The sequence below is a fragment of the Bos mutus genome, chromosome 22 (assembly GCF_027580195.1).
Source record: "Bos mutus isolate GX-2022 chromosome 22, NWIPB_WYAK_1.1, whole genome shotgun sequence".
NCBI classification, from domain to species: domain Eukaryota; kingdom Metazoa; phylum Chordata; class Mammalia; order Artiodactyla; family Bovidae; genus Bos; species Bos mutus.
In genome coordinates this window covers 65,442,538-65,454,329 of record NC_091638.1, presented here as the reverse complement: position 1 = coordinate 65,454,329, position 11,792 = coordinate 65,442,538, and positions in this window count along the sequence as shown.

The window sequence follows — 11,792 nt, the reverse complement described above, 5'->3', positions numbered from 1 at the left end:
CAGGGGCTGCTCTCTAGCTGCAGTGCTCGGGCTTCTCACTGCAGTAGCTCCTCTTGTGGAACACAAGTTCTAGGGCCCTTGGGCTCAACGGTTGTGGCTCCCAGGGTCTAGAGCACAGGTTCAGCAGTTGTGGTGCTCCGGCTTAGTTGCTCTGTGGCATGAGGGATCTTCAGAGATCAGGGATCAAACCCGTGTCTCCCTCATTGGCAGGTGGACTCTTTACCACTGAGCCACCAGGGAAGCCCCAGAGCACCATTCCTTCTTCACGGCTGAGTAATATTCCACAGTGTGGATGGACCACAGTTTATCCATAACCTACTAATGGACATTGGTTACAATGAATACGTGTTGTGGATTTATGAATGATGCAAATGTAGTGTGGCTCTCACGAAGCCTGCCGCTGTGAGCATCCATGCATGAGTTTTGTGGACGTGTGTTTTCAGTTCTGTCCGGTGGAAGGTGAAGCTTCAACTGAATTTGACTCATCCTCCTTCCCCCGTTTTATCTCCCTTCTGGAATCCACGGAGAACCTTCGCTTACCTCACTCTGAGGAGTGGGAAGGGCGGTTCCCTTATGAATAAGGGAATGGTGTCTGCTCCCCACACTGGGAGACCTCCCGGGGCATGGGCTTCCTAACCCAGGGCTATGCGGTCTGCTTGCCGCATCCTTCCAGGGCACCATAATGGGGGGCGGGCAGACTCAGAGGCCAAGGGGAGTGGGTTGGGGGACAATGCCTGGCTTTACCCTGAAGCTCTCCCTGGACGCCCAAGTTCTCAGTGCACAGGAGCCACCCTCCCTGGGAGCATCCCGAGGAGATGGCTGTGCCCCACTCAGAGGGCGCCTGATGGGCTGTGGGTGCTGCCCAGCTCTCAGGTGGCTCCTGGGCTGGGGCTGGCACTGCCCCTCGGCCACACGCTCTGGGCTCTGCCTGTCCTCCCACCCTCCAGCCTTGGAGGCTCACTTCCATCCATCAGGCCGCTGCCTGGATCTCCAACTCTAATTCTGCTTCTCTTTTCATGTTCCATTTTCATGACGGAATTTTAAAGCGATAAGCAATAGAGAGACGAGTGCAGCGAGCCCTCAGGTTCCCGTCTCCCAGGTTCAACAGTTGTCACCGTTCTGCTGTTCTTGTTTAATCAGGCCCAGTACCCCGCTTTTTGTCTTTTCTTCCGGAATGTTTTAAAGTAAATCCCAGGTATTGTATCATTTCACTCCTAAACACGAAGACGCTTATATGCACCTCTCAGTACAGCGTTACAGCCAACAGAACAAATGCCAGTTCCTTCCCAGCATCCAACCCCCTGCTTCTCTGACTGGTCCCGCTGCCCTCGGGGATGGAGCTGGGACCCCAGCAAGGCCCACCCTCCCCTTCACCTGCCGGCTGCTCTCACTCTGCTCTTCTCCGAGTGGTTTCCACAGCCTCTGAGCATCTTGGATCCGTTATTTCATTAGGAGCTGCAAATGGATGGTGTCTTAATCTGGTCATTCTGAGCCCTGCTTCCCAGTAAACAAGAACTCCCTGCATCACCTAAAATGTGGTCCTTACACTCTGTTGGCAGAAAGTGAAAAGGAACTAAAAAGCCTCTTGATGAGGGTGAAAGAGGAGAGTGAAAAAGCTGGCTTGAAACTCACCATTCAAAACATTAAGATCATGGCATCCAGTACCATTACTTTCAGACAAATAGATGGGGAGAAAGTGGAAACAGTGACAGATTTTTCTTTTCTTGGAAAGAAAATCACTGCAGATGGTGACTGCAGCCATGAAACTTAAAAGATGCTTCCTCCTTGGAAGGAAAGCTAAAAAGCAGAGACATTGCTTTGATCACACCAGTTAATCCTAAAGGAAATCAACTCTGAATATTCACTGAACGGACTGAAGCTGAAGCTGACACTCTAATACTTTGGCCACCTGAGGGGAAGAGCTGACTCATTGGAAAAGACCCTGATGCTGGGAAAGATTGAAGGCAGGAGGAGAAAGGGCCGACAGAGGATGAGATGGTTGGATGGCATCACTGACTCAATGGACATGAATCTGAGCAAACTCTGATGACAAATCTAGACAGTATATTAAAAAGCAGAGACATTGCTTTGATCACACCAGTTAATCCTAAAAGAAATCAACCCTGAATATTCATTGGAAGGACTGAAGCTGAAGCTGACGCTCCAATACTTGGGCCACCTGAGGGGAAGAGCTGACTCATTGGAAAAGACCCTGATGCTGGGAAAGATTGAAGGCAGGAGGAGAAAGAGCTGACAGAGGATGAGATGGTTGGATGGCATCAGCAACTCAATGGACATAAATCTGAGCAAACTCTGGGAGATGGTGGAGGACAGAGGAAGCTGGTGTGCTGCAGTTCATGGGGTCGCAAAGAGTTGGACACGACTTAGCAACTGAACAACAAGAACAACAGAAAAGCTGGTTTAAATGCTCACTCTTTCCATTCCCTCATCAGTTTTCAGATACATGAGTTGTCATACCAACCTCCAGATGTGACCAGGGAAGCATACGGCTGGGTTTTCATAAGAGACTCAGGAATTCACCCATTTCTGATGTGCTTCATCTGATCTTTGGACTGGCCAGTGGGAACCTCCCCAGATATTCCTAACATCTCATGTATGGCATAAACTTTTGGGGCTGAATTTTGGGGACTTACAGTTTTTTAATCCAAAAGATCCCTACCTTGCGAATTAAAAGCTTGGGTAACACCTTGGCTACAAGAGCTGACTTCAAAATGGAATTGCTTTGGACAGAGCTCCAGGCTGGGGCCCCCAGGGGGACTGAGATGAGCAGCGGAGACCTTTCAAACCGTCAGGTGTCACGCGGCCTTCATCTTCTTGGGCTCATGGTGACAGGTGATGATCCCTGTCATCTTCTTGGGCTCATGGTGACAGGTGATGATCCCTGTCATCTTCTTGGGCCTCGTGGTGACAGGTGACGATCCCTGTCATCTTCTTGGGCCTCATGGTGACAGGTGATGATCCCTGCCATCTTCTTGGCCTCGTGGTGACAGGTGATGATCCCTGTCATCTTCTTGGGCCTCATGGTGACAGGTGATGATCCCTGCCATCTTCTTGGGCCTCATGGTGACAGGTGATGATCCCTGTCATCTTCTTGGGCCTCGTGGTGACAGGTAATGATCTCTGTCATTTTCTTGGGCTCGTGGTGACAGGTGATGATCCCTCTGTGGGCCCCGGCGTTGGACCCTCCTGGAGCTGAAGTCCTGAGGCTGATCCTAATGTTGGTCATCACAGGTGAGGGTGGGCCTACAGGGAGCTGCAGAAGGACAGGATGGGCAGCAAGCCTGGAGGGCGGGAGGAGCCCCCCCACACTGCCGTGCCACCTGACCCTGGACTGAGAGGGGGCAGACAATGACGGGGACCTCGGGGACGTGGGCACCCAGCCTTGTTTCTTACCCCCATGGGAAGCCCGTGAAGCCCCTCCCACCTCAGTTTCCTCATCTGTAACACCGGCAATATGACTTCTAACTCTGGGGGCCGAGGATTCTGCTGCTAACCAAGCTCAAGGTCAGAGCCCAGTCACAGCCCACGTGGCATTGGCCGTCAGGGACAGTGATCACCTGTTGGTGATCTAGAAGAAGTTGTAACTAGAGTCTTTGCAGATGTAGCCAAATGAAGATGAGATCATCGGGGGCGGGGGCCCTAATCCAACACGCATGGCATTTCATTGTCACTCATGCCGGGGGCCCAGAGTGACGGTGGCCCGGGTGTGACTCATGCTGGGGAACTTAGCATGCCAGAAGAAGGCTTTGGCCACCATCCTTGGGAGGCTCCTGAATTGGGGCAAGTGTCTCCTGTGCCCAGATGTGGCTGTGGGAGGGGAGGCAGCCGGCGTGGGATTACCTTGGCTCCATCCAGCTGGGCTGCTCTGCAGAGGGAGGCTGGAGGCAAGGGAGGGGTCTTGGACACCGCGTCGTCCACTCAGGAAGGTCTTGGGGACACAGGGTCTGTGTTCATTGTCTCCAGGCCTGTTGGGAAGGGAGAAGGGCCAGCCTTGGAGTTCAAAGCCCGAGTCTGGGCCGAGCCAGCCACGATGGGCTGCTGCGATAAGCATCGCCAGGCCCGGGCAGCTTCAGGCTCCCCCAGGGTCCTGCTCGGTGTCACAACAGCCTCGGGGAAGCCCACTGGGTGGAAGGGATTCTATGTCTCTTGTTTGTCCTAGTGAAGTCTGTGTGTGTACTCAGTCAACTCCCTGCGATCCCATGGACTGTAGCCCGCCAGGCACCTCTGTCCAAGGGATTCTCCAGGCAAGGATACTGGAATGGGTTGCCATTTCTTCCTCCAAGGAATCTTCCTGACCCAGGGATTGAAACCATGCCTCCTGCAGCTCCTACACTGCAGGTGAATTCTTTTACCGCTGAGCTACCGTAGTGAGGTCTAAAAGGAGAACAAAAATTGCCCCAAATAAAAATGAAAATTTTTATTTTCATTTTTCACAAATCAGTTTTTTTCCATTAAAGTGGATGAAGGAAAAATGTACTTTTTCCACTTTGCATTTTCCCCTTTGAATAGAAGTTTATTGCATCCGCAGGATGGAAGTGAACAGGTCGGGGAGGGATTCAGGCTGGCATGTCTCACACTTGGGCACCCTGGATGGGACAGCTGGGCCTCAGGGATGTGGTGAGTGGCTGGTTGTCCCCATGGGCAGAAGAGATGCCGACAGAGGAGCGGGCTGGGGTCACCCAGGGGGAACGTGGCTCGTCCAGCCTTGGATCTGGGACTGTGGCGCCCCCTGTGAGTCCTCTTGCCTGCTGCCTGCTGCAGCATCCTGTCCTTTGGGGGATGGGGCCCAGCCCATCCATGATCTGGAACCTGGGGCCTCAGCTGCTGCCCTTGGCCTGGGACCCCCAGGCAGGGCCAGCTTGGGGGGGCGGTGTCCTGATGCTCCTGGAAGTCCTATCGCTAGGGTCAGAATCCGTGTCCTCTGAGAGGCAGGAAGACGACCTCAAAAGTCCAATGTGCGGAGCTGAGAGGCAGAGGGAGGCGGGCTGTCCTGGGCCACAGCCTCACCAGCTCCTGTCCAGGGGAGAGCGGGATTTACGAGCAGGGGTCCCTATGTCCAGGACAGCTGAGCACTGAGCCCTCAAGAACATCACAAGCTGAAGACTGGGGTGTGTGCCTGGGCTGCCAGAGGCCGAGGGCTCCTGATTGTGGATATTTCCAGTTCTCGAAATCCCTTCTAAGCTGGGTCCTGAGTGCAGAGACCAGAACCTGGAGTTGGAGCCCTGGGACCCTGCACCAGTTCTGCCTGTGGTAACCTTAGTTGGCAACCTTTCCTCATCTTCCCCTGGGTCTGACCATCACTCCCTTGGTTCCATCACCTCCCATGAGAATCAGCATTTGAGGTCCTACTGTGAAGGGCACTGGGAGGCGAGACAGCATCTGCTCAAGGTGCCCGGTGCTTCTCCTGCCTTTAATGCCAGCCAGTCCTTGGGGGTGGAGCTGGAGGAGGCAGAATCATGGCCCCAAAGAGGTCCACGTCTGTTATGGAGTGAATTGTGTCCTCCCAAAGAAGGCCTGGTGGAGTCCTAACCCCAGGAACTTAGGCTGTGACCTTATTTGGACTAGAGTCTTTGCAGATGCAACCAAGTGAAGATGAGATCATCAGCGTGGGCCCTAATCCAACACGCCTGGTGTCTCTATAAGAAGGGAAGTTTGGACACACGTACACAGGAGGAGGACGATGTGAGGCAGAGGATTCACATGACAGGGCTGCGACCACAGAACACCGAAGTCTGCAGGGACCGCTGAAGGCTGAGAGGACACCGTCCCAGCACCTGCAGGGCGAGCACGGCCTTGCCAACGCCTGATCTCCAACTTCTGGCCTCTGGAGAGCTGTGAGATGGTTCATGTCTCCTTTTTTTTAAGCACCCCAGTTTGTGGTGCTTTGTTATGGCAGCCCGAGGAAATGAATCCAGAGTCCTGATTCCCAGACCCGGGGGTGTTACCTTACACGGCGAAAGGGACTCTGCAGGGACTGTGGAGTCCTGTCCCCAGGCCGCAGGTGCGGGGCCTGACACCAAGGCCGCAGGTGCGGGGCCTAGAGCCAAGGTCACCTTTGAAGCTGACCGAGTCCCTTTGTAACCGTTGCCAAAAGCCCTCCACCCTGATCACACTAGCAGCCATCCTGACCCCAAGTTAGGCAAAAATGCCCACTCCAGTGGTCACCTTACAGCATCCTAGAAGGTGGACATTGAAAGTGTTAGTCACTCTGTCATGTCCAGCTCTTTTGTGACCCCACAGAGTGTAGCCCACCAGGCTCCTCTATCCATGGGATTTCCCAGGTAAGAATGGTGGAGTCGGTTGCCATTTCCTTCTCCAGGGGATCCTCCTGACTCAGGGATCAAACCTGGGTCTCCTTCATCGCAGGTAGATTCTTTACTGTCTAAGCCACCTCCCTGATCCTTATAGCACCCTAACCAATCATTTAATGCCAACCTTTCAGCAGGAATTTTCTTTCTCTTGAGGCTATAAAAATTGGCTACTAACCCACGAAAATTGTTGACTCTCCCTGGGCTGTCAGGTCAGCAGGCTGCATTCGAAGTTGCTTCATTATCTCTGCTCCCTGCTCTTAGTAAACTTACTCCCTTCTGAAATACTCAGTGTCTAGGAATTACTTTCCAACCCGCGCTCTGTCACAACAGGTGTGATTGAAATAAGGGTTGTGAGGGACTTCCTCAGTGGTCCACTGGCTAAGACTGAGTTCCCAATGCAGGGGGCCCAGGTTCAACTCCTGGCCAGGGCACTAGATCCAACTTGCTGCAACCTGAGATCCTGCATGCCGACTAAGACCCGGTGCAGCCAAGTAAATAAATACTGAAAAAAATGAAGAGTCATGAGATGCAGATATCAGTCAGTTCAGTTCAGTCAGTTCAGTCGCTCAGTCGTGTCCGACTCTTCGCGACCCCATGAATCACAGCACGCCAGGCCTCCCTGTCCATCACCAACTCCCAGAGTTCACCCAGACTCATGTCCATCGAGTCAGTGATGCCGTCCAGCCATCTCATCCTCTGTTGTCCCCTTCTCCTCCTGCCCCCAATCCCCCCAGCATCAGAGTCTTTTCCAATGAGTCAGCTCTTCGCATGAGGTGGCCAAAGTACTGGAGTTTCAGCTTCAGCATCTTCCTTCCAAAGAATCCCAGGGCTGATCTCCTTCAAAATGGACTGGTTGGATCTCCTTGCAGTCCAAGGGACTCTCAAGAGTCTTTTCCAACACCACAGTTCAAAAGCATCAATTCTTCAGCACTCAGCCTTCTTCACAGTCCAACTCTCACGTCCATACATGACCACTGGAAAAACCATAGTCTTGACTAGACGGACCTTTGTTGGCAAAGTAATGTCTCTGCTTTTGAATATGCTATCTAGATTGGACATAACTTTCCTTCCGAGGAGTATCTTTTAATTTCATGGCTGCAGTCACCATCTGCAGTGATTTTGGAGCCCAAAGACATAAAGTCTGACACTGTTTCCACTGTTTCCCCGTCTATTTCCCATGAAGTGATGGTACCGGATGCCATGATCTTTGTTTTCTGAATGTTGAGCTTTAAGCCAACTTTTTCACTCTCCACTTTCACTTTCATCAGGAGGCTTTTTAGTTCCTCTTCACTTTCTGCCATAACGGTAGTGTCATCTGTATATCTGAGGTTATTGATATTTCTCCCGGCAATCTTGATTCCAGCTTGTGTTTGTTCCAGTCCAGTGTTTCTCATGATGTACTCTGCATAGAAGTTAAATAAGCAGGGTGACAATATACAGCCTTGACCTACTCCTTTTCCTATTTGGAATCAGTCTGTTGTTCCATGTCCAGTTCTAACTGTTGCTTCCTGACCTGCATATAGGTTTCTCAAGAGGCAGATCAGGTGGTCTGGTATTCCCATCTCTTTCAGAATTTTCCACAGTTTATTGTGATCCACACAGTCAAAGGCTTTGGCATAGTCAATAAAGCAGAAATAGATGTTTTTCTGGAACTCTCTTGCTTTTTCCATGATCCATCAGATGTTGGCAATTTGATCTCTGGTTCCTCTGCCTTTTCTAAAACCAGCTTAAACATCTGGAAGTTCACGGTTCACGTATTGCTGAAGCCTGGCTTGGAGAATTTTGAGCATTACTTTACTAGAGTGTGAGATGAGTGCAATTGTGTGGTAGTTTGAGCATTCTTTGGCATTGCCTTTCTTTGGGATTGGAATGAAAACTGACCTTTTCCAGTCCTGTGGCCACTGCTGAGTTTTCCAAATTTGCTGGCATATTGAGTGCAGCACTTTCACAGCATCATTTTTCAGGATTTGAAATAGCTCCACTGGAATTCCATCACCTCCACTAGCTTTGTTCATAGTGATGCTTTCTAAGGCCCACTTGACTTCACAGTCCAGGATGTCTGGCTCTAGGTGAGTGATCACACCATCGTGATTATCTGGGTCATGAAGATCTTTTTTGTACAGTTCTGTGTATTCTTGCCACCTCTTCTTAATATCTTCTGCTTCTGTTAGGTCCATACCATTTCTGTCCTTTATCGAGCCCATCTTTGCATGAAATGTTCCCTTGGTATCTCTAATTTTCTTGAAGAGATCTCTAGTCTTTCCCATTCTGTTGTTTTCCTTTATTTCTTTGCATTGATCACTGAGGAAGGCTTTCTTATCTTTCCTTGCTATTCTTTGGAACTCTGCATTCAGATCCTTATATCTTTCCTTTTCTCCTTTGCTTTTTGCTTCTCTTCTTTTCCCAGCTATTTGTAAGGCCTCCCCAGACAGCCATTTTGCTTTTTTGCATTTCTTTTCCATGGGGATGGTCTTGATCCCTGTCTCCTGTACAATGTCACGAACCTCATTCCATAGTTCATCAGGCACTCTATCTATCAGATCTAGTCCCTTAAATCTATTTCTCACTTCCACTGTATAATCATGAGGGATTTGATTTAGGTCATACCTGAATGGTCTAGTGGTTTTCCCTACTTTCTTCAATTTAAGTCTGAATTTGGTAATAAGGAGTTCATGATCTGAGCCACAGTCAGCTCCTGGTCTTGTTTTTGCTGACTGTATAGAGCTTCTCCATCTTTGGCTGCAAAGAATATAATCAATCTGATTTAGGTGTTGACCATCTGGTGATGTCCATGTGTAGAGTCTTCTCTTGTGTTGTTGGAAGAGGGTGTTTGCTATGACCAGTGCATTTTCTTGGCAAAACTCTATTAGTGATGGCCCTGCTTCATTCTGCATTCCAAGGCCAAATTTGCCTGTTACTCCAGGTGTTTCTTGACTTCCTACTTTTGCATTAAAGTCCCCTATAATGAAAAGGACATCTTTTTTGGGTGTTAGTTCTAAAACGTGTAGAAGACCTACAAGGAGATATCAGGATGAGCCTCAAATATAACCAGGGCTTCCCTGGTGGCTCAGATGGTAAAGAATCTGTCTGCAATGCAGTCAGATCGGGGAAACAGCTGTCACATCCCAAAGGACCTCACCGATTCACAAATGCAGAATTGGTGTGTCTGGTTATTCAGCAACTGCCACATCACCCAGACAGCGGGAGGTGGTGCTGTGGCGTGGGTTTCCAGCTCTGTGTTCCCGGGGCGGACGCTCCAGCTGCTGCACGCCATCTTTCGTGAGTGGACAGACGCGCCTGTGTCTTGGTGGCAGTGGGCTTCAGGATGGCCTCGATCCTCATGACCCTTTCTCCGTCCCTCCCGCGGTTGCCTGGGCAGCACATCCACGGGGGTTTGGACGGCTTATCGCATTCCTCGGCACTCCCAGGAAGGTCAGGTTCAGTTCAGTCTCCCGCTGTGTCCCTCCCCAGAATGTCACACGGTGGGGCGGAATGTTGCATGGACACGGCCAGGAAGCTGAGGGCTGGGGGGTTGGAGGGAATCACTGCCTGCGGTGTCATCGGAAGGGTCCCAGTTTGGCTTTGATTGATTGGAACACGGAGATGCTGGAATGCACGTGCTGTGTGGGGAGCTGGCAGCCGGCCCAACCCCGAGCCAGGCCAACCAGCATCTGTGAGCTCTTGCTCCCAAAGACGAGCCCTGGGGGGTTTCAGGGGGAATTCCAGCTTCACATCTGGCTCCCCATGAGTATAATATCCTTCAGATTCAGAGAGTCAGCGGATTCCATCCCCTTGGCGATGTGATTAGTTTGGGGAAAGGGACACGAAAGACTAGAATCCAGTTTATCCGACAGGAGTCCCTTCCAGGAGTTTATGGGAAACACTGAAGAAGAGTCATCCTGCCCTCGGGGTGACGAGCAGGTGGGATGGAAGCCTGAGAGGCTGGGGCCCACTGTGCCAGCATCAGGGAGACCCCACCCCAGGGTTCACAGCAGGTATCAGAGCCAATTAGAGAAACAAGGTCTCAGAGACACCTGGATCCACCCACACCTGAAGTCATAACATATGGGGGCATTTTTAGTTACAAGATCCAACAAATTCCTTTTCCCTTTTATCCAGCTTAACCTCAGTTTCATTCACTTGCTGCCTGAAGCATCTTCACTCCTGCAGTTACCCAAATGACAACGATACATATCTGTTCAGATTGTTCGGTTAGGATGGTCATCATCAACCCTGCCTGACTCAAGGGGAAAAGAGAAAAAAGAAAGATGCCGATTAGAAGCAGGTCAGGGAGCCAAGGAATTGACTGGTGCCCAGGGATGGGGCTGGAAAGACATAGGATCCGCTCCAGGGTCAGAAGTGGCCTGGGGACACCTCTCTGACTTGTGTATGGAATCTAGAAAAACCAAACTCACTGAAGCAGAGAGTAGGGGACTTCCCTGGGGGGCCACTGGGTAAGACTCTGAGCTTCCAGTGCAGGGGGAGTAGGTTCGATCCCTGGTTGGGCAGCTAAGATCTCACATGCTGTGGCCAAAAAAAATAAATAAAAATTAAAAAAAAAAAGAAAAGAAGCAGAGTAGAATGGTGGTTGCCAGGGTCTGGGGATGGGGAAATGGGGGGAAAAGTCTGTCATAGATGAGTAAATTCTGGGGATCTGCTGCCCGGCACGGTGACTGGAGTTAACGATATCATCTTGCACGAGAGTAGATATCATGTGTTGCCAGCATACACACCATGCAATCAGGACGTAAGGGTGTACGTTCATTGCAGCAATCATTCCACAGAGTGTGCTGGTGTTAAATAAATCACCGCATTGTACACCTTAAAAAAAAAAAGAATCACATTGTGCAACCTGAAGAAAAAAAAAAAGCCTGGGAGGCCACTCCTACACAGGAGTCCTGCTTCACTAGAAAGGGGAGTGGGTGAGGGGCCACCACACAGAGCAAGCGCGTCGGCACGCCACACCCTTCTCCTGAGTCACTCGTCCCCTTCACGCCCAGCGTCTTGGAATGTCCGGGCACTGCCTTCTCCCTGGGTACCTCATGTCCTTCTGGGTCCTTTCTGGGGCCGTAGCGAGGGCAGGGCAGGACTCCCACGCCAGATGTCCTGCTTTCTGCGGTCTTCAGGTCCCTCCATCTACATTAACCTGAGGACTCTGACATCCCAGCCCCCCGACTGGGTGAGTTTCAGACTCAAGTTAACGGTCCTCAGACTCCAGGGACCACATCCCGCCTCACGCACTTTCTGTAAACACTCACTTATCCACCCGTTCCACTTGGGCTTAAGTAACTTTGCGCCCTGGACCCTTAGGTACTCCCCAAACCCATTCCCACAAGTCACCCAGATGTTTTCTCATTTGGGGTTTGGAATTCCTGCTGTTCTCTCCACCCGCCCTGGCTCGGGTGGGACCTGGTTCAAGGTACAGAGGACTAGGGGGGTGAGGCAGGAGAGGGTTGGAAG